Source organism: Agelaius phoeniceus, chromosome 29 (assembly GCF_051311805.1).
Source record: "Agelaius phoeniceus isolate bAgePho1 chromosome 29, bAgePho1.hap1, whole genome shotgun sequence".
NCBI lineage: Eukaryota > Metazoa > Chordata > Aves > Passeriformes > Icteridae > Agelaius > Agelaius phoeniceus.
In genome coordinates this window covers 1,615,331-1,637,899 of record NC_135293.1, presented here as the reverse complement: position 1 = coordinate 1,637,899, position 22,569 = coordinate 1,615,331, and the positions used below count along the sequence as shown (strand labels likewise).

The 22,569-nt window shown below is 54.3% G+C and overlaps 1 protein-coding gene across 1 annotated transcript in view; it reads left to right on the top strand.

Moving 5' to 3' along the window:
- Positions 1-10,514: 10,514 nt before the first annotated feature.
- PTPRS (protein tyrosine phosphatase receptor type S) overlaps positions 10,515-22,569 on the top strand; it is a 167,552-nt gene continuing 155,497 nt past the window's right edge. The window contains exon 1 of the mRNA XM_077191543.1: positions 10,515-10,734. The gene's annotated coding sequence lies outside the window, so the exon portion shown is untranslated. The remainder of the gene's footprint in view (positions 10,735-22,569) is intronic.

The window sequence follows — 22,569 nt, the reverse complement described above, 5'->3', positions numbered from 1 at the left end:
GCCAGGGGAAGTGAGGCAGAGCGTGTGTGTGTGTGTGTGCATGGGGGGATCTGTGCCACTGTCACTCAGACACACCTGGTGGCCAGGCTCTTTATCCCTGAGCCCAGCCCAGCAAAGGCTGAGAGCCACACAGGTGAGATGGACAAATGGACAAATGGACAAATGGACAATGGGAGCTGCTCCAAGAGCAGCTGGCACGTCCAGAGGAAAATCAGCCAAGCCATTGGGCAAGCAGCCAGGTGGCAACTTGAGGCTGGGAAGGGGCTCAAAACCTGAAAGATTTACGGCCACCCTGCACTCTGAAACCTTTTTCCATGATTAGAGAGATGGGCCCAGGCTGGGTGCCAGGGAGGAGCAGGACTGCTTGTACCCAGCCATGGGGCATCCAAAGCCCCTTCCAGAGAGAGGCAGAAACAGCCTGGGACCTCTGCAGGGCTCTGGAGGCTCAGATATGCCAGAGAGAGGCTCCTGTGTGCCCCTGATGGCATCCAGGTGAATTGGTGTGACTGTGCCTGGTGGGTGCTGGGAGCACAGGGAGAGCATCCCAGGGTCAGGGGGTACCTGGGACTGGTACTGGAAGGGGCTGGGAGCACAGGGAGAACATTCCAGGGTCAGAAATGTCCCTGGAATTGGCACCTGGAGGGTGCTGGGAGCACAGGGAGAACACCCCAGTGTCCCTGGCACTGGCACCTGGAGGGTGCTGGGAGCCCACCCAGCACAGCCCCATGTCAGGATGCACATGGGCACTGTGCCATGGACAAACCTGTGCCATCCCCAGGTGCCACCACAGGTACAAACCTGTGTCATGCCCAGGTGCCATCACAGGTACAAACCCGTGTCACACCCAGGTGCCATCACAGGTACAAACCTGTGTCATCCCCATTGCCATCACAGGTACAAACCTGTGCCATGCCCAGGTGCTATCACAGGTACAAACCTGTGTCATCCCCAGTGCCATCACAGGTACAAACCTGTGTCACACCCAGGTGCCATCACAGGTACAAACCTGTGTCATCCCCAGTGCCATCACAGGTACAAACCTGTGCCATGCCCAGGTGCCATCACAGGTACAAACCTGTGTCACACCCAGGTGCCATCACAGATACAAACCTGTGTCATCCCCAGGTGCCATCACAGGTACAAACCCGTGCCATGCCGAGGTGCCACCACAGATACAAACCCATGTCATCCCCAGTGCCATCACAGGTACAAACCTGTGTCACACCCAGGTGCCATCACAGGTACAAACCTGTGTCATCCCCAGTGCCATCACAGGTACAAAACTGTGTCACACCCAGGTGCCATCACAGGTACAAACCTGTGTCATCCCTAGTGCCATCACAGATACAAACCTGTGCCATGCCCAGGTGCCACCACAGATACAAACCCGTGCCATGCCCCAGGTGCCATCACAGGTACAAACCTGTGCCATGCCCAGGTGCCATCACAGGTACAAACCTGTGCCATGCCCAGGTGCCATCACAGGTACAAACCTGTGTCATGCCCAGGTGCCACCACAGATACAAACCCGTGCCATACCCAGGTGCCATCACAGATACAAACCCGTGCCATGCCCCAGGTGCCACCACAGGTACAAACCTGTGTCACACCCAGCATGCCCAAGGGTCAGGCCTGGCGTGTCCCAGTGATCCCACAGAGATGTTTCCTCTGAGGTTATCCACAGGTCACTTCCCAGCACTAGCACAGAAGAAAGACAATTTTTTATTTTTTTTCCTGCTCAGTGACCAGGCTGAACTTCCCAAGCTGTTTGAGTGCCTGTGCATGAAAACTTCAGCTCATTAATTAAGGCCAGAAAATTAGAAACTGACCTAAATATAGCGGCCCAATGAGAGTGAAAAACGAAAGGAAAACATCCTTCCAACTGCCTCGCCCGCCCACCCGCCTGTGCTGGCAGGGAAATAAAAGACAGAAATTCCCTTTTCAACTCTGCTTCCCCCGTGCACCAGCAAAGCGTCAGGACCCACGTCGGGGAGAAATTCAATCAGAAAAGGAGAAGTTTGCAGAGAGGTTGGTCCTGTCTCCCATCCTGCAGCTCTCTGGGATGCAGGAACTTCCTCCAGGACGGGGAAACCTTCACTTCACTGCTCACCAGCTCCAGGAAAGGAAAGGGAAAGGGAAGGAAAGGAAAGGAAAGGAAAGGAAGGAAGGAAGGAAGGAAGGAAGGAAGGAAGGAAGGAAGGAAGGAAGGAAGGAAGGAAGGAAGGAAGGAAGGAAGGAAGGAAGGAAGGAAGGAAGGAAGGAAGGAAGGAAGGAAGGAAGGAAGGAAGGAAGGAAGGAAGGAAGGAAGGAAGGAAGGAAGGAAGGAAGGAAGGAAGGAAGGAAGGAAGGAAGGAAGGAAGGAAGGAAGGAAGGAAGGAAGGAAGGAAGGAAGGAAGGAAGGAAGGAAGGAAGGAAGGAAGGAAGGAAGGAAGGAAGGAAGGAAGGAAGGAAGGAAGGAAGGAAGGAAGGAAGATAAATATATAAATATATAAAGTTTATAAATATATAAAGTTATCTCTTCCTCCCCAAGGGCTGGCACAGCATTAAGACCTCATTTGTTTGGCACAGGGATCACGGAGTCCCATATGGCACAGCTCATCCAGCTCTAGCAGACTCTTTCCTATTTTATATTCTGGATAATTGAACCCACTTCAAACAAAAGCTTCTCTCCCTGCCCCAAGCACAGCGATTCTCCACCAGGCTCTGGCTCTCCAACAGGCCACAGACCTGCAGAGAGGAATCCTGGGGATCAGAGCTGGGCTTTTTTAGCCATGGGATCGTGTTGCAGGTCACAGATCCTGCAGGACATGAGATAACTTTATATATTTATAAACTTTATATATTTATAAACTTTATATATTTATATTCCTTCCTTCCTTCCTTCCTTCCTTCCTTCCTTCCTTCCTTCCTTCCTTCCTTCCTTCCTTCCTTCCTTCCTTCCTTTTGCTTTTTGCTTTGCTCTCGCTCTTACTCCTGCTTTTCTCTCGCTTCTGCTCATTAGTTAGTTTAGCTAACAGTCCAAATTTCTTCCTGGACTGTTTTTCCTTTCCTTTTTTTTGGACCTACTCGAACCTGCTCCAAACTGGGACCTGGGAACACCAAGAGTTTGCACCTTGTGGCTGCAGCAGCTGCCCCAGCACAGGAGGGACTGAGAACAGAGTGACCACCCCCAAGAGAGACTTTTTGACTTTGTCATCTTTTTCAGAGCGGTGACAGAGCGGTGTCACCTGGTATTGTTCATTCTGTGTGCTGGGGGTGCTGTGCCTGTTAAATAAACAGGTTCTTTCCACTTCTCTCCAAGGAATCCTTCCCACACTGGTTGGGCAGAAGGGGCCATGTGGGTTTGCTTTCTGGAGGGGCCCCCTTTTGGAAGTTTTCTCCCAAATTTGCCCTAAACCAGGACAGGGATAATGGCAGCCTCGGGGCTGGACCTGTGTCTGTGCCCCAGGAGGGCACGCAGGGATCCCTTCTCCTCTCCTCTCCTCTCCTCTCCTCTCCTCTCCTCTCCTCTCCTCTCCTCTCCTCTCCTCTCCTCTCCTCTCCTCTCCTCTCCTCTCCTCTCCTCTCCTCTCCTCTCCTCTCCTCTCCTCTCCTCTCCTCTCCTCTCCAGCTGTGTCTGGCCGAGCTGTGATGCTCTGCCACGGCCCTTTGGAACTGATGAACCCATTTCTCTTCTTCTTTCAGAGGACTGACCCCAAAGTGGTGCGGACACCCACGGACACGGCAGGGGGGTCTGAGCAGCGGGGCTGGGGTGACTCAGCCGCAGCAGTACCTGAGTGCCTCAATTAGCAGCAGCTCCTGAGGAAGGTGAAATGACTAATGACTAATCTCCCCGCACCGTTCCATCCAGTTTTGTTCTCATTTCATTCAGACAAAAAGCCTCTGCTGCCTGCTCCGGCTGGGGAGGAGCGGCAATAATGAGCAGCGAGCGCAATTCCCGCAGCAGCGGGAGCTGGGGGCGGCTCCTGCTCCAAGGGTTGGGATTTTGGAGGCAGCTCCGTGGGGTGACCAGGTTTGGGGGGGCCCGTGGGGTTTGGAACAACCCGGTCTAGTGGGGTTGGAACGAGAGGATCCTTTGGGTCGCTTCCAACACAAACCGTTCTGTGATTCCAGAACCCTGAGAACAGGGCAGGAGAAACGGGGCCACTGGAGCTCAGCAGGACCTCGGGGTGCAGTGGGGAAAGGGATTTAGGAACGATTTGGCTCAGTCCTTCAAGGATCCTTCTGTGCTGAGCTGGGGAAAGTGAGCGTGGCTTGGGAGCAGCGCAGGGGAAGCAGGAAGATGAGGACAAAGCCCCGGGCCCAGCTGGTGGTTGGGAAGTCCCTCTGGGAGGTCTCCGCACCGTGCTGTGGCTCCCCATCAGCTCTGGCTCACGGTGGGGAAAGCCAAACCCAGCGTGGGTGAGTTTGGACCTTCCATATGGAGTGGGTTACGTCTGCGGCGAGCTGTTCACAGCATCCCACACAGCCCTGCCTTATTTAGCCCAAGCCTTTTTTATCCCACAGTCTCCTCTCCCCACACCAAAAGCGATCTGGATGCAGCTACCACGGCACAGAGGGTGAGCTGCAGCCCCTCTGAGCAGCTGGGCTGGGAGCATCCCTGCTGGAAGGGAGCCCCGAGGGGAAGCAGCTGCTGGGTTATTTCCCCAAGAGAGCAATTCCTGTGTGTAGCAAGCTCCCACCAGCACTGGGCATCAGGATGCTCCTGCCCTCATCCACAGCACCCACGTTTGCACCCAGCCAGGCTGGAAAAACCAAAGAGCTGCTTCAGGCTCCAAAGCTGAAAAGATTCATCAGGATTTTATAGCTTTTTTGCTCTGCAGTTACGAAACGGTGACCACAAGCCAAATACTTGTGTCCTTTACCTTCCCGCAACACCGATGACTTTGGTGCAATGGAGAGGCAAAGCCCAGCCCGTCATTTTTCACTGCACAGACAGAACTCAGCCCATAATGTTCTTGATAAAGCAAAGTACCAATGACACAGCTGAAAAACATCAGCGGAGCAAAGAGCGGAGAAAACTTCCCTGGGCTTCCATATGGCATGGCTCCATCTTGGACGGCGTGGTTATTATATTTCATCCAGCCTCAGCTGCTTTCTGTGTTATCTGACGCGGGGAAAATGGGGATGGGAGGACTCCGGTGCAGACACTTGGATTGCTCTCCCACCGGTGCCTGCCACATTTGTATTCTCCCCAGGACTGCGCCATTTTCAAAATGTTTTGTTAAGTTAATTTGTATCCGCAGCCACTTGTGAATTTTTCAGATTATTTGATCTGTAACTGAACTAACATGAAGAGTAACTATTGTTCTGCAGGAGCAGACGGTGCCCAAGCGTGCCTGACGTGTCTGACACGTGCCTGTCTTCTAACCCCAGGAGAAATCCCCAGGCACCAGCAGTGCTGCTGGAAACCAGTCTGGGGATGGCACTGTGTCCCCGCACTGTGTCCCTGCACTGTGTCACTGCACTGTGTCACTGCACTGTCCCTGCACTGTCCCTGCACTGTGTCCCTGCACTGTGTCACTGCACTGTGTCACTGCACTGTCCCTGCACTGTGTCCCTGCACTGTGTCCCTGCACTGTGTCACTGCACTGTCCCTGCATTGTGTCACTGCACTGTGTCCCTGCACTGTGTCCCTGCACTGTGTCCCTGCATTGTGTCACTGCACTGTGTCACTGCATTGTGTCCCTGCACTGTGTCACTGCACTGTGTCCCTGCACTGTCCCTGCACTGTGTCACTGCACTGTGTCCCTGCACTGTGTCACTGCACTGTGTCACTGCACTGTCCCTGCACTGTGTCACTGCACTGTGTCACTGCACTGTGTCACTGCACTGTCCCTGCACTGTGTCCCTGCACTGTGTCACTGCAGTGTCCCTTCACTGTGTCCCTGCACTGTGCCACTGCACTGTGTCCCTGCACTGTGTCCCTGCACTGTCCCTGCACTGTGTCACTGCACTGTGTCCCTGCATTGTGTCCCTGCACTGTGTCACTGCACTGTCCCTGCATTGTGTCACTGCACTGTGTCCCTGCACTGTGTCACTGCAGTGTCCCTGCACTGTGTCCCTGCACTGTGTCCCTGCACTGTGTCACTGCACTGTGTCCCTGCACTGTGTCCCTGCACTGTGTCACTGCACTGTGCCCCTGCACTGTGTCCCTGCACTGTGTCCCTGCACTGTGCCCCTGCACTGTGTCCCTTCTCTGTGTCCCTTCTCTGTGTCCCTGCACTGTCCCTGCACTGTCCCTGCACTGTGTCCCTGCACTGTGCCCCTGCACTGTGTCCCTTCACTGTCCCTTCACTGTGTCCCTTCACTGTCCCACTGTGTCCCTGCACTGTGTCCCACCCCAGCTGCCACCCTGCAGACCCCAGCCCCAAAACCTCCTCTCTGGGAGGCATTACCTCCATTATAAACGCCCCCAGGTGTGTAATTGTGCCTCAAGCACGTTCCTGCAGCCCAGGGAGCCTCCTCCATGGACCCAGGGATGTTGGGCAGTGCCTGAGAAGGGTGGGTTTGCCAAGGCCGGGCTGGACAGGGCTTGGCACAACCTGGGACAGCAGGAGGTGTCCCTGCCCATGGCAGGGGTGGAATTAGAGGCTTTGTGGTCTCTTCTAACCCAAACCATTCAGCGGGGTGCTGAGCCTCCCAGGGCACTCCCTGCCACTGCTTGCTTTACACCAGAGAAGGGTTTCAATTTTCTGTACCAGCTTTGCCAACTCTGCAGTGAGCTCCTCTGTGTCCCTGCTTCTGCAGGAATTCATTCCTCGCTGGTTTCCTGTAAAAAACCACGTGGTGAGGGCTTGGGAGCAAGGTGAGGGCACAAAGCTTGAGGGGGCTGCTGGTGGTGAGCTCGGTTTTACCCTTCCTGCTGCTCCTTCAGCCTCACTGCCTTGGCACTGCTGCTGCGTGGGAGCCAGCATCCAGTGGGATGGCAGCAAAAATGGAGAATTTCTCCAGAAGTTCCACCAGGAGATGAGTTTCTGCCTCACAAAGACCCCAGGCTCAGAAAGGGACACGCTTTGGGAAGTGGTTTCTCAGCTGCTGCTGCGACCTTCTCCCAGAGGTGATGGACGAGGCAGGTTCTGGAAGCCAGGGCTCGTTCTGACCAGCCAAAACCTTCCTGTGAGATGAAAGGAAGTGGAAATGGAACAGGTCTGTGCCCATTTGGCCCCAGCCTGGGCTGGGGTCACGGTGCAGGGTCTGGGTTTGTGGCTGGCACGTGCCCATCCAGCCGGGATCGATGGTGCCCAGCTGGAGCTGCTGGGTTGGCAGCGCTGCTCAAGGAATAAATTCAAACACCATCAGGGCAGATCAATAGCTTTTCTCACAACCCACCAGTGACCGTGTCTGGGCTCAGCAGCTGCAGCTCAGGCTCACTCTTCACACAGCTTTTACATGGATTAAATCCCAGCAGAAACAAAAAAGGGTTGGAAAAGGAGTTGGGAGTAAAGTTGGCTCCAGCACAAACCCCCAGTGTCATGGTCAAGCACAAACCATTTATTCCTTTAGGTGATAGGAAGTGTGCATTGGATTTCCAGGATGGTAAAATGCATTATTACACTGGGCAAGCCTCACAAAATGTGTCTGCAGGGCCTGGATCACATCTGGGGTGAGGCATGGATGGGCTGGGAGCAGCCTGGGACAGTGGAAGGTGTCCCTGCCTGTGGCAAAGCTGGGACAAGAGGACGCTCAAGGTTCCCCCAACCCAAACCACTCCATGGTTCCATGACCATTCCACACTGCAGGAGCACTGCAGGAGCTTCTCTGTGACCGTGTCTGGGCTCAGCAGCTGCAGCTCAGGCTCACTCTTCACACAGCTTTTACATGGATTAAATCCCAGCAGAAACAAAAAAGGGTTGGAGAAGGAGTCAGGAGTACAGCTGGCACCAGCACAAACCCCCGGTGTCATGGTCAAGCACAAACCATTTATTCCTTTAGGTGATAGGAAGTGTGCATTGGATTTCCAGGATGTTAAAATGCATTATTACACTGGGCAAGCCTCACAAAATGTGTCTGCAGGGCCTGGATCACATCTGGGGTGCGGCATGGATGGGCTGGGAGCAGCCTGGGACAGTGGAAGGGACAAGGGCTGGGACAAGAGGACGCTCAAGGCTCCCCCAACCCAAACCACTCCATGGTTCCATGACCATCCCACGCTGCAGGAGCTTCTCTGCTGGGCTGCTGAGATCTGCTCTCATCCCCTTCAGCAGATTGACAAAAAAGCCCAAAGCAGGCAGGATTTGGGGCACATCTCCCCAGGCTCCACGTGCACCTGAGAGCTCACCCGTGAGTCATGAGGCCGGGCAGGAATTGCGCATCCCTGCAGTCATTCACGGCTCCATGGCAAGTCATGAGATATTTGGTATTTTCCTTCCAGCAAACAAAAGCAGATGATTAAGGAAGAGGCGCAGCTTGCTCGCTTTCAGGAGGAAGACAGCTTGCAAAATGCAGCTCTCAGAGCTTCAATAAGACTCCAGAAAGCAAATAAACAGCCTGGCTGAGAGGAGAGCGCTCCCAGTTCCCTGAGTTTTAAGCCAAAATTGGGATTTTTGGGGGGAAGGATGGGGATTACCTCCTGTAAAACTGGCACCAGTGAAATGTCAGGAGAGCGTGGATGCTGAAATGCCAGGACAAATGCGTGTCACAGCCCCAGCTTGACTTCTCAGGCTTCACAGACACCAGAAACTTCCAAAGCTTTGGGTGGAAAACCATCTCCAAATGGGAAACCAAAAAGAAAGCAACCAAGTTTCATCTTTCTTCTAATTTTATTTCACTTTTTTTTGTTATTATTTTCGTTTCCAAAGCCTTTTTTGCCTAAGGCAGGGTGTTTATACAAATTGCCTCATTCTCACGAGAAAATAATAAAAAAAATAGAACTATTTGCAGATGGAAAAATATTCTGTCAGAAATTTCCTGGCCACCTCTCCATTTCATGCCAACGCTCTGAAGGGCTATAAATGACTGTAGAGCAGCAAATTTGGCTACTGAGATTTTGAACCATGGTGTAGTAGCTCTCTACGCACAGGATTTAAAACCCCCCACTTATTTTACATTTTTCTGCACAACTATCTCTCCACTATAAAATATACATGGAGACATTGTTCGCTCTAGTGATCAAATATCTCCCCCTTCAAAAATACAGCCCATCCAGAAATGCAAGCATCCAAATTAAGAATGAGTTTGAGCCTTGAATTGCAAATGAATCAATTCCTTCCTCCAAAAAAAAATAATAAAAAAATAAATATCCAGTCAAGCAAGACCAGAATGGGCTGGTTAATAATTGATATTTACATTTCTCCCGTGTCTGATCAAAGGATTTGATTGCATGACAAATGAGGAAATTACTGTAAAATACGATACATCCATTAAGAACACAGATGCAGCAGATAGGACGTGGGGCCCTGGTGATGCAGGGCCTGTGCAAAGGGGCTGGGCTGGGGGACAGTGAGAGAATCGGGAATTGGTCCCTGCTCTGCAGGAAAAGATGGGAAAAGGGTCTGGGGCAGGGGCTGGACCCTCATAGGAGGTGAGAGGGTGGGGCTGGACCCCACAGCAGCGTGGGGCACCTTGGAGCTGCTCCTGGGGGTCCCTGGGGCTCCTGGGGGTCCCCGGGGGTCCCATGGGTCCCTCTGGGCTCCTATGGGAAAACGAGGGCAAGATCATTCCTCCAATTATTGCTGTGAATATGTTAAACACGGGAAGTATGAAGAATTACGTATTAAGCATATTTACTATTAAATATATTTAACATATTTACAAGTATATATTATATATTGCCTATTATATATTATATATTATTTAGTACATGTTATATATTCTAATAAATAATATATATATGATATATTATAATATACTATATATGATATATTATAAAATATATTTTATATCATTATACATAAATAAATATTATCTATTATATATAATATATAATATATTAATTATATTATATATTGTTATAAATAAATAAATATTATGTATAATATATTACAATATATTACAACATATTCTAATATATAATATATAATTTATGATATATAATTTTATATTATTATAAATAACAATATAATATATACTATATGACATATAGTATATTACATATCATATATATGATATATAATATCTATGATATATTATATATTATATATTATATATTATATATTATATATTATATATTATATATTATATATATTATATTTTATATTTTATATATTATATATTATAATATATTATATATATTATGATAAATAAATATAAATCTATTAAATGTTAAATATGGGAGATGGGGCGCACATGAAGCATTTTCTCAGCGTCGGGCTGTGTTACACGGGGGGCGCACAGCGCCTGCACTAAACGCGGTCGGGGCAGGACCCCCCAAAACCCGCGCGCTCCTCGCGCCTCCGCTCCCACCTGCGCGGCGCCTTTAAGGCGCGGCCACGCCCTAACCTCCCGCGGTGACGTCACGGCCCCCGCGGGCCCCTCCCGAGCCTGCGGGGCGTGTCCGGGGTGTCCCGCCCCGCGGTGACGTCACGCGGCGGCCCGGGGAATGACATCACCGGTGCGAGCGGGCGGCGGGCGGGAGCGCGGCTCGCCGCAGTGTCCCCGCGCCCGGCGCGGCCCCGGCTCGCCAGCCCCGGGCGGAGCGGAACGGGCGGCGGCGGAACGGGCGGCGGCGAGGCGGAGCAGGGCCCCGCGCAGCCCCTCCGCCGGCAGCATGGCAGCGGGCGGCCGCGCCGGCAGGTACCGGCGGCGCGGTATAGCGGGGCAGGCTGCGGGAGCGCTCCCGGCAGCCGCGGGGCTGGGGAGGGGTCGCGGTATATGGGGGAGCGCAGAGGCGGGTGCGGGGTGCCGGTGCAGCGGGGAGCGCTCGGGAGGGGTGGGCAGGCGGGCGGGGGGCTCGGTGCGGGGGCGCGGCCGGTGGCGATGGGGGGTCGCGGGTGGGTGGCACCGGAGAATGGGGGGCGTGTTATGGGGGGGATGCATGGGAGGGGTAGGGGGGGAAGGGGCCGCGCTATAGCGGGGGTGCGGGGAGGGGGCGCGCCGGACCGCGGGCACGGCCGGGGGCGCCGGGGTGCGCTGGAGCTCGGGCGGCTCTGCCCGACCGGGGGGTCCTGGGGCAGCGCCCGCCCCGCGCCCCGCTCCGTCCCCCGCCGCACCGCGATGTGTCCGCGCCCGGCTCCATCCCCCGCCCCGCCGCCGCTGCCTCCCCCCCGCTTTAGGACCCCCCGCTCCCCGCCGTGCTCTTTTCTCGCTGCCGCCGCGCCCCCGCCCCGTCCCTCCGGCGCCTCCCGAGCGCGGTCCCCGCGGGTTCGGCGGGTGCGGGGTTCGGGGTGCGGCCCCTCGCGGGGCCGTGCGGGCTCCGGCATCACCGCCGTGCTCAGGGCTGCGCTCCCTCGGAGAGCACCGTGGGACCGCCCGTGCCGGGTGAGGCTCGGCAGAACCGTCCGGGGCTTCCCCAGCTCCGGGCTCCGGGCGCGTTGGGATGCTCCGGTGCTGGAGCCGGTGCCGCTCCCGGCTCCGGGCGCGTTGGGATGCTCCGGTGCTGGAGCCGGTGCCGCTCCGGGCGCGTTGGGATGCTCCGGTGCTGGAGCCGGTGCCGCTCCGGGCGCGTTGGGATGCTCCGGTGCTGGAGCCCGTGCCGCTCCCGGCTCCGGGCGCGTTGGGATGCTCCGGTGCTGGAGCCGGTGCCGCTCCCGGAGCGGCATCGCCGGGGTGCGGTGTCGGAGGAGCCATGGGAGCGTTGCTCTGTGCGGTGCCGTATCCTGGTGACACGGCTGTGTCCCCCGGGCTGCTGCCTGCTCCCACCCCAGACACCGCGCTGCCTTGTCCTGCCGCCACCCCGAGCCCCGCAGCAGGTGGGGTTTGTCCTGCTGTCATCGGCAGTAGCAAGGAAGGGACGTGGATCACCCCAAAAGCAGCCAAATCCCCGTGTTGGGGGGGGGTTTTCTTCCCCTACACCAAACCTCCGTCTTCTGAAAGGGGAATCGGCTCTGGCGCTGGGGACAGCCGTGGAGTCACAGAGGGACACCCCTGGGGTGACAGCAGGTGGTGTTTTCCATCTGCCCTCGGGGATCTCAGCTGAAATCTCGAGCCCTGGCTTCATCCCGCAGCCGGCAAGAGCTGGCCCCGGGGCCAAAATTTGTCCCAATGAGGGTGAAACCCCCCCAGCCCTTCAATAAGAGCAATGATGAACGCTGTTTGTGCCTCCCCAGGAGGATCCCGTTCCAGTCCGGGCTGGGCAGGCAGACTGGGTGCGATGTGGGACGAGGGGAGCAGCGCGGCTGTGGAGGTGACAGCCCTGGCAGGGTGGATCTGGACTCCCTGGGGCAGGGGACATCTCTGCTCTTGGGGTGTTCGCCCTCTCCGAGTCCCGGGAGGCTTTGTTCCCACAAAGGTGGAAGGAAAAAAAGCAGATTTGTTTTTTCTGGGGGGTTTCAGCCCTTCCTGCGGGGTGAGGGGAGTGCCGCCCGTCCCCTCTGGGCTGTGCAGGGGATGCTCCCGTGCTACTCCTGCTGCGCTCACAGCTTGGCTTGGCCACGACAAAATACTCGGGATTTCTATGATTTTTTTTCCCCATAAATGGTGTCCTGGGGGTTGTGTAGCTGCACCTGGCTGTTTGTGTCACCTGGAGGGAGTCTGGCTGTGGGGGATTGGGCTGTTTGTCCCTGTGATGGGCTGTTTGTCCCTGTGAGAGAGGGAAATGGAGCTGGACCAGGCTGCTGGGCACAAAGGCTGCTGGGTTCAGCAGGGCAGGGCGTGTGCTGATGGAGAGGACCCTCCTGCCTTCCCCAGGGGGAAGAAACCCCCCCTTCTGCACCCCCAGCAGTGGGAATGCTGTTAATTGTTCCCTGCCAGATTGACTTATAAATTAACAGGTTTGCTGGCACTCTCCTCCTCCTTCCTGTGCGTGGTAAGGGCCCATATTTCAGATGGGAAAAAGTCATAAATACTTTGAGTAATGTGCGAGGAGCTTCCAGCTGAAGCTGTGCCACCAAGGGCTGTGGGGGGAGAGGGGTCCCCTCCAGCAGAGCTGTTTGTACACTCGGGTGTGGGGTGATGGAGGGGATGGGCAGCAGCTCCTCGGGTCCTTTGGTGGCTCTCTTTGGCATTGGCCTCGCTGGCAGGACAGGGTTGGGCTCTTTGTGCCCCCCAAGAGGTGTCTCTGCCCCCCTGGTGCTTACTGGGCTGATAAATGCAGGTTTGCTAAACAAAGCCTCTTCCTGGGGCATCCCTTTTGTCTGGTCCCGAGGGGAGCAGCTTTGCTCTGCCTTTTCCTAGGTGCTGAGGAGTGTGACATCTTCCCGAAGCAGCAGAGGAAAAACCTGTCTTTGCTCTCTCTCTCCAGGAGCCTGAATTCCTGTTAGCCCCCTAATCCTGCTGCTGCCTTGGGAATAGAGGTGGCACTGAGGCTGGAGAGGCAGCTGAGCTCCAGCCAGGTGGGATGTCCAAGGAGATGACGTGGCCACGCTCCAGGGAAACTGAGGCTGGAGAGGGGTGGTGGCTGTGGCTCCTCAGAGCCCTGGAACAGCTCCAAAGGCTCGGACATCCTAAGGCACCCAGAGCTGATTTTGAGTCAGGAAAGGCTCAAAAAATCTGTCCTTGATAATTTATCCTGGCTGACTCTGAGCTGGGAAAGGGCTCGGGCATCCTAAGGCACCCCGGAGCTGATTTTGAGCCGGGAAAGGGCTCAGACCATCCTAAAGCACCCAGAGCTGACTCTGAGCTGGGAAAGGGCTCGAGCCATCCTAAGGCACCCTGGAACTGATTTTGAGCTGGAAAAGGCTCAAAAAATCTGTCCTTGGTAATTTATCCTGGCTGACTCTGAGCCAGGAAAGGGCTCGGGCATCCTAAGGCACCCAGAGCTGATTTTGAACTGGGAAGGGGCTCAAACCATCCTAAAGCACCCCAGAGCTGACTCTGAGCTGGGAAAGGGCTCGAGCCATCCTAAGGCACCCTGGAACTGATTTTGAGCCTGGAAAGCCTCAAAAAATCTGTCCTTGGTAATTTATCCTGGCTGACTCTGAGCTGGGAAAGGGCTTGGGCATCCTAAGGCACCCAGAGCTGATTTTGAACTGGGAAGGGGCTCAAACCATCCTAAAACACTCCAGAGCTGACTCTGAGCTGGGAAAGGGCTCAGACCATCCTAAAGCACCCCAGAGCTGATTCTGAGCTGGGAAAGGGCTCAAAGCACCATCCTAAAGCACCCCAGAGCTGATTTTGAGCCGGGAAAGGGCTCAGACCATCCTAAAGCACCCCAGAGCTGACTCTGAGCCAGGACACCCCAACCCGAGGCTGCTCCAAGCTCCCTGGCGTGGGTGCCCAGGCTGGCAGCCCGTCCAGCTGCTCTCCCAGAGCAGAGTTACTCCAGGTAGTAAAGTCCTGTGAGCCGTGGATGCTCTCCCCACGTGGAGCGTGGGAGGGGAGCTGTGTGACGGATGGAGCGCGGCACGGGCTGCGTTTGAACTCGCTCTGTGCCCTGCTCAATCGGTTTTTCTTTTGCTCAATCAGTTTTTTCTTTTGCTCAGTTTTTTCTTTTGCTCAATCAGGTTTTTTCTTTTGCTCAATCATTTTTTCTTTTGCTCAATCAGTTTTTCTTTTGCTCAAACAGTTTTTCCTTTGCGTTGCAGAGATAAAATTGCCAGTGTAGGAAGCCGAGATAAAGGGAAGGCAGATCTAACCCGAGTCAGTGTGGGCAGTGCCAGCCTGTGGTAAGGAGAGAGGTTACTCAGTTGCATTAAAAAGATACTGCCAAGTACTTTAATCCACACTTGCTGAACTTTGAGCTTTAAATTCTTCTTATACGAGTTGATAAGAACATGCATATTATTCATAACTCTCTCCTCAAAAAAAAAGGAAAATCTGTAAATGACTTCTGTTAAATATCATTGCTTCAACAGCATGAAAAATGTGCCTGACTTGTACTCCAAATAATCCCTTCCTCTGGCCCTGCTCAGTCCATCCATGGAGCTCTTTGGTACCTGCAGAGGATGGAGGGAATGGGGTCAGGACCTGGGGGCTTTGCTGTCTCTGGGCAGAAGCCCCAGGACGTGTATTTTATTATTTTTTTAATATTTGCAAATGGACGGAGCCAGCTGAGCTGGGCAGCTTCTGGCTATGTCAGTATTGCTTTTTAAAAATTGTGGTCGATTTTAAACCTCTGAGCCCTGAAGTAGCAACGCTCAGTCCAGCTTCCTTTCTGCAAAGTTTATTACACAATAAGCTGGAACAATCTGCAGACTCTGTTTGTTAGACCTTTCTTTTTACTCTTGTCCTCTCTGTCTGATTATTTTCTTTGTAACTTGACCAATTTTTTCTTTCTCCTTGACATCAGCCTAGAAAACTGGAAATTGTCTTTTATTTCCCCCCGTCTTTCAACTCATAAACCCTCTAGAGTTCTGAGCCTGATCCAACATAATTCTTTCGGACTTTTTATTTTCTTTTCTAGCTTGGGTATCATTGTCTTGCCTTGGTAATTTATCCAGCTTGGTGTTCCTGCTGCAAAGGCTGCCTGTGCTGTTGGATTATCTCAAAAAAAAAAACAGGAATTTTCAGAGCCACCTTGCCTTCTTGACATGGTTCCACAAGGAGCTGGTTGGGAGGTGTCGTTTCTTTGAACTTTATTTATTATTTTTTATAACCCGTGACACCTCTTGGCTCCCAAAACCCCCACACATGTGGGAACAGCCCAGGGAGGGGGCAGAGGTGCTGCCCTGCAGGGGAAGGAGGGGATGAGCATCCCTGGGATGCCCAGGTGAGAGGGTGGGGAGCGTGGCACAGGCTGTGCACTCACCTGTGCACTCACCTGGAGGTGCAGCACGAACTCTTCAGGGATGCTCTGGAGCCAAAGGAATCACGGGGGTGACACAGCCCAGCTGATGGAAAGGGGGGCACAGCAGCACCCAACCCAAAGCTGGGGTTTCTCCCTTTTCCTGGCCCCTCAGGAGCTTCTGGCCCCTGCTCCATACCCTGCTCCTGCCATCCTGCCTCACCTGGGCTCCTGCAGCTTTGGGAATGGCCTTTGCACAGCTCCTGGTGCAGCAGGAGGGATTTGGGAGCCCTGCTGGTGTGGGCCAGCCCTGGGGGAGATGGGATTTTAGCATTCCTGCTGTCACTCAGTGCTAGCACGCTGCGAGTGGTGCTGCACAGCCAGGATCCATCAGAACCTCCATGCTCCAGTTCCCTGGCAACATTTGCACAAAGCAAGAGCTGCTCTAGATTAGACAGCAGATACTAGTTTGTCCAAACAGGTTTAAAAACCTATCAAATTAAACTGGGCCAGGCAACTCGTACAATGTGTACACCTAAATTGGTTTAACATTTGCATAAATCAGATTAAATCGGGGCTGTGGGATGGCTCAGGTTGGGAAGCCTGTGGCTGTTTGTGCCCAGCTTCTGGAGTTCTCCACTCCTGCTGCCGTGTCGGGGTTGTTTGTGCACGGCAGCAGCTGAATCCCTGCTTTTCAGCCCCATTTCATAGGCGAGTGCTCTGTCAGTGCTGGTTCACACCACACCAAGGGGGCTGCAGTGGCCTCTGAGCAGCTGGGCTGTCCCCACCCAGCCCAGGGACAAGGCTGCATTGCTGTGGCAGGTCCTGCAGGGCTCTGCAAGAAGGATCTCTCCGTCCAGGAGGATTTTGAAGCTGTTGGGGTTTGAGGAGTGAAGGGTTCACAGGTGGATCCATACCTGGGCAGCTCCATGCCCAGGCCCTGCCTCTCCTGCTGCCATCTCTGCATCAGTCTTGGGGTTCTTGGGCATGGCCTGCAGGGATGGTGGTGATGGGGATTTTCCCCTTGCATTCCCTTGGGGTTCCTGGGCATGGCCTGCAGGGATGGTGGTGATGGGGATTTTCCCCCTGTTTTCCCTTGGGGTTTTTGGGCATGGCCTGCAGGGATGGTGGTGATGGGGCTTTTCCCCCTGTTTTCCCTTGGGGTTCCTGGGCATGGCCTGCAGGGATGGTGGTGATGGGGCTTTTCCCCTCCTTTCCCTTGGGGTTCCTGGGCATGGCCTGCAGGGATGGTGGTGGTGGGGATTTTCCCCCTCCTTTCCCTTGGGGTTCTTGGCATGGCCTGCAGGGATGGTGGTGGTGGGGATTTTCCCCCTGCTTTCCCTTGGGGTTCTTGGCATGGCCTGCAGGGATGTTGGTGATGGGGCTTTTCCCCTTGCATTCCCTTAGGGCTCTTGGGCATGGCCTGCAGGGATGTTGGTGGTGGGGATTTTCCCCATTTTCCCTTGGGGCTCTTGGGCATGGCCTGCAGGGATGGTGGTGGTGGGGATTTTCCCCCTGCTTTCCCTTGGGGTTCTTGGGCATGGCCTGCAGGGATGGTGGTGGTGGGGATTTTCCCCCTGCTTTCCCTTAGGGCTCTTGGGCATGGCCTGCAGGGATGTTGGTGGTGGGGATTTTCCCCCTGTTTTCCCTTCTCTCTGTGGGCACCCGAGGTGCTGTGGGATCACAGAGGGTGCAGAAGGCACAAAGCTGGGGACAAAGTGCTCTCCTCCTCCTTGCACGGGAGCAGCCAGCTGGGGTGGCACAGGTGAGCACGAGAGGGAGGACGTGGTGTGAGTGTGGCTCCTCAAACTGCACTGATCCCATCCAGGGAAAACAGCTGCCAGCTCAGGAATTCAGTGCTTTGTCTCTTTGTGGTGCTGGAGCTGAATCTCCCCATCTTTCCCTCTGATTTGTTATTTAGTTCTTTTCTTCCTGGTGTCCCTGTGTCCAAATCAGCCTTGTGAGTAATTCCACGGCTGATTTAAGTCTGAAAGCTTTTTTTCTGCTCGTGCTTCCCTCCATTTTGCTGTTGTGATCCAGCAGGGATGGACAGACCCTCTGCTGCCACAGGCGTGTGTGTGTGTGCAGCACAACCTGCAGCAGTTCAGGGTTTTTGGCTCTTTTCTGAGCTAATCATCAGCTCTGACATCACCCAGTGTTTGTTCTGGTGCCTGTGAATCACAGATGGGTGCTGCTCCGGGCTCGCAGTGCTCGAGGTTTCCCTCCTGCTGCCTCTCTCCTTTGTTTCCCTGGCAGCAGCTCCAGCTCCTTCCCTGCTCGGGGGGCTGCAGAGGGGGGCTGGAAAATGAGCAGCACTTTGCCCTTGTCCAGCACAGCCAGGACATGTGGGAAGCAGAGGGGACGGGCAGTGTGTCCTGCTGAGGGGGAAGGAGATGCTCCTTAAGGCCTCTTCTAACCCCAGCCATCCCGCACGTGTGTGAAGGGTGTTTCTCAGGCTGCTGGGGTTTCTGCCATTAAAAACACCATTAGGAACACCAACCTGTTGTTCCTTGGGGCTGTTCCCATCCCCTCCAGGCTGGTGCCCCCAGGACAGGGGCTGAGCACCACAGACAGGTCCCTGGGAGCAGGTGGGTGCTGTCACCTGCCCAGGTGGGACCTGCTTGACCCGAGCACCCTGCAAAGGGCTCAGGGGGTGCTCAGGACACCCAGGAGCACTGGGGCAGGGGGGGCTGCAGAGGGCTGGGCCCTGTGGTTCTGTCCCCTGGCCCTGCCATGGTGGCCAGCAGTGAACCTCGGGTGTGACCGTGCTCACAGGGGTCTGAGGATGAGGGAAGGGACGAGGATCTGACTCCATGTTTCACAAGGCTTGGTTTATTATTTTATGATATATATTACATTAAAACTGTACTAAAAGAATAGAAGAAAGGATTTCACCAGAAGGCTGGCTAAGAATAGAAAAGGAAAGAATGATAACAAAGGCTTGTAGCTTGAACTCTCTGTCTGAGCCAGCTGGGCTGTGATTGGCCATTAATTAGAAACAACCACACGAGCCCAATCCCAGATGCACCTGTTGCATTCCACAGCAGCAGATAACCATTGTTTGCATTTTGTTCCTGAGGCCTCTCAGCTTCTCAGGAGAAAAGATCCAAAGGAAAGGATTTTCCATAAAAATGCCTGTGGCACTCAGGCCTGTGGCATTTTGCCCTGGACCATCAGGTACCACCTCCCAGCCATGTCCTTCCCTCCAAGTCGCCATTTTATTTTTCTTAAACATTTATGTATAACCGTACACTAACCTATAAAAATTAGTTTAGGATGGCTGCCAAGAAAATCTCTGCGGTGCCTTGTGGGTAACTCCCTGTGAATTACCATAAAAGCTGTAGTGTGAGGCTGTGGTGGCAGTTGTGAGGATGCCAGTCATCATGCTCTGTATTTAAAATTCAGATGAATGTGTAATGCCTGCGTGGCTGGATTGCAGCAGCTCAGAGCACTCCTGGTGTCCCTGCCCTGCACCCACTCTGCTTTTTTTTTTTTTCCTGTCCTCTTACCTTCTTCCAGTGTTTTGCTTGATTGTAAAATGCAACAGGTAGCAAATTGTGGGCAAGCCCATGCTGGGAGGGAGAGTGGTTTCTGATAGCTTCCTCCCTGGGGGCACCAACCTCCTGCTTCCATCCACAGAGCCAGGGGCAATAATTCACGAAGGGAAAAGCCACTCCATAACCCTTCCCCTCCACATCCTGCCCAAACCATGGCCCATTTCCAGGGCTCTCTGCTCCTGGGGGTGCTCAGAGCCGTGCCCACATTCTGGGGGTGTCCCACTGCCCTGCTGTAGCTCCCTTGCCACCAAGCCCAGGCCCATGCTGCTGTTTTACCCTTTACTGTGTGCCCTTGGAAATCCAGAGTGTTTCTCTTCACCTGTCACTGCTGCTTTTCCTCTGGAAAAGCCAAGGTGACTGTGGGGCTCCTCAGCCCTGGAGCTGCTCTGCTCGGTGCAGGGCTTGGCAGGAGGTGGTGCTGATCTGCTGGGCATGATGGATCATTTCATTTAAATTTCCCTGAAATATAATATTCATCTTGGTGTCACTGTCCCCACCTTTATTATAGTTCACTGATAAGCATCTGTAATCTGAGAGCCATCCTCACCCTGCCAGACACAGCCTGGCAATAATGAACACATTTCTGGAGCCAGGGAAGGTGGCTCAGGGATGTGTCCCTGCTCTCCCAGCCCTGGCTGATAAATAAAGCAAGAAGCAAATCTGTTTTTTCCCAGGTGTATTTACATGTGGCTGTTGGGTTCAGGGCTCTAAAATGGTGGCAGTTGGATGTAACCTGGTGTCCCTGATAATACCTAAAAGGGATTTCTGATAGTAGCTGTCAGGGATTTCTGAACACGGCCTCTGTCCTGGCTCTGGCTGAGGGTTCAGGGCACCCCCCCAATGAATCCCCCCCATGCTGGGCAGCCTTTTTCATCCTGTGCTAAATCCCTGCCCTTCTCCCAGCTGGATTTCATCGGGAGGGGATGCAGCTCTCCCAGGGTGCTGGCTGTGTGGCAAAGCTCATGGTTTCACCTTTTCCCTGCTCGCCCACAGGAGCTGACAGGACCAAACCCAGTGCCAGGAACGGTTCAACCTCAGCAGCTCAGTGAGATCCCAGGGGGCACAGGCTGGTTTGGGGCTCCAGCACAGCCTCTGTGTCCCCACAGTGCTGCCTAGGGAGCACCCATCAGGCTGCTGCTCCTCACTGGTTCTGCCCCAGAGGCTGCTGTTCCTCTGAGCCCGGGGTCACCTCCCTGTGAGCACAGCCAGGTGGGTCAGTGTGTCCCAGCTCGGCCACCCACTCCAGAGCAAGGCTGAGGTCACATCTGCTGTGCCTGGGATGGGTTTGTTTTTTGCCAGTGCAGCAGTGGGAGGTGACAGCTGCTGGTCCCACGTGCCACTGGCACCGCTCTGCCTCCACGGGGAGAGCTGGTGGCTGATCATGCTCTGGGGAGGCAGCTCCTGACCACCTCCAGGCTGTTGTGGAAGTGTTGTGGATATCCCCAGGAGCCTCGTACAGACCTGACCTCCTGAAAGGGCTTTCCTCTGCCTCTGCTTGTGCCTCCACTTCCTCCTCTGCGTTTGACCCAGAACAAGCTGCATTTTCTGCTGGTTTGGGATTTCCTGCCACCTCTGCTCCTTTCTGGCATCCAGGTCCTGAGACTTGCAGCCTTTTGCAAAACTCGTCTGGAAGAGGAAAATCCCTGGATTTGGAGTCCCCCCAGCAGAATCCATCTGGAATTGACAGCTGCTCCACCCTGGCTCTGCTTTGGGCTGTGCTCAGATCCCCCAGGAGAGCAGCCAAACAAGATCCTTGCTAACCCCTTGCTGGAAGGACTCGTTGCACTGACGCTGATGGGAAGATTGATGTTTTTCCAGGAGCCCAGAGCACGGCTCAGCACTCCCAGGGGCTGAGGCTGAGCTGACAGCAGAGCTCTGAGCAGAGCTGGGTGCAGGCAGAGCCCCAGCACCCTCACCACGCGTCCTGGTTCCTGCAGCAGGGGTGAGGATGAAGCTGCAGCCTTCACCTGCGTGTCTCAGCACCATTTCAGCGGGCTGGCCTGGCTGCTGCCTCGAGGGGGGAGCACCAGTGGCATTTCTGGCTCCTGGGCTGCAGTGCTGAGGGTGCTGTGAGGGGCTTCAGGTGAGGCTGCCTGGCTTTTGGGAAGGAGCACGGCCCTGCTGTGGGATGGCAGCTTCCATGCTTTTTGCAGGGCTCCCTGTGGAAAGCAGCTGCCCCAGAGGTGTGGAGAGCTGGAGCTTCCCTCTGCAGAGCACCCAGTTCCTTCCTTCCTGTGCCGTTCTGCTCTTTGGGAATTTTTAGTGTAAAAGCACCCAAGAGAAATACCACTGGATGTTTTGGCACCAGGTTGCACCCTGGGGAATCTCCTGCTCCTCTTCTCCTTTTACCATCGCTCTGCTTTTCTTTTATTTTATTTATTTCCCCTCTCAGCTTTTTCCAAGCACTTTCAGGCGGTTGCTATAGCACCTCTCGTGCTAGAAATGTCCTCCTTGCCCACAAATCTGAGTGATTTCAACTCAAAAGAGTTTGGGGCAGTTGGGGCAGCCAGGGGTCACCTAGGGCTGGTTTTGGGGTGCAGTTTGTAGTTCTGGTGCCACCAACCCCCTCTCCCAGTGTCTATTTCTAGCTAAGTAGTTCTTCATTGGAAAAACAAAAAACAAAAACCAACAAACCAACCTCCTGATTGCTGGAAAATAAAAACTACACATCTGCCTGGGGTTAGCAGGGTGTTATTTTAAGGCAGATCTATTTTAAGGTGGTGCTGGTGCCAGGGGAAGTGAGGCAGAGTGTGTGTGTGTGTGTGTGTGCATGGGGGGATCTGTGCCACTGTCACTCAGACACACCTGGTGGCCAGGCTGAGAGCTCTCCCTGCTGCCTCCCAAACTGGGGAACCAAACTGGGAAACCAAACTGGGAAACCAAACTGGGGAACCAAACTGGGACCAGTGTGGGAGCTGTGCTGGGCAGGGGCTGCTGTGCTTTCAGCATCTGCCCCCAGGCAGTGGGATGGCAGCTTCCATGCTTTTTGCAGTGCTGCCTGTGGAAAGCAGCTGCCCCAGAGGTGTGGAGGGAGAGCAGGGGCTCCCCTTTGCTCTCCTCCCGGCGTGGGTGGCACCCATCCGGCAGCGCTGGGATGTGCTGCTCTAAAAATAACTGAAATAACTGCCAGGTTGCTTTGAAAGGAGGGAAAAGAAGGAAGGTGGGAGGCACTGAAGTGTTTCTGAGGAGTAAGATAGAAAGGTGAATGAAATCCTCGGTGGCTCTCACAGCTTCTCATCCCCGAGCACGCCG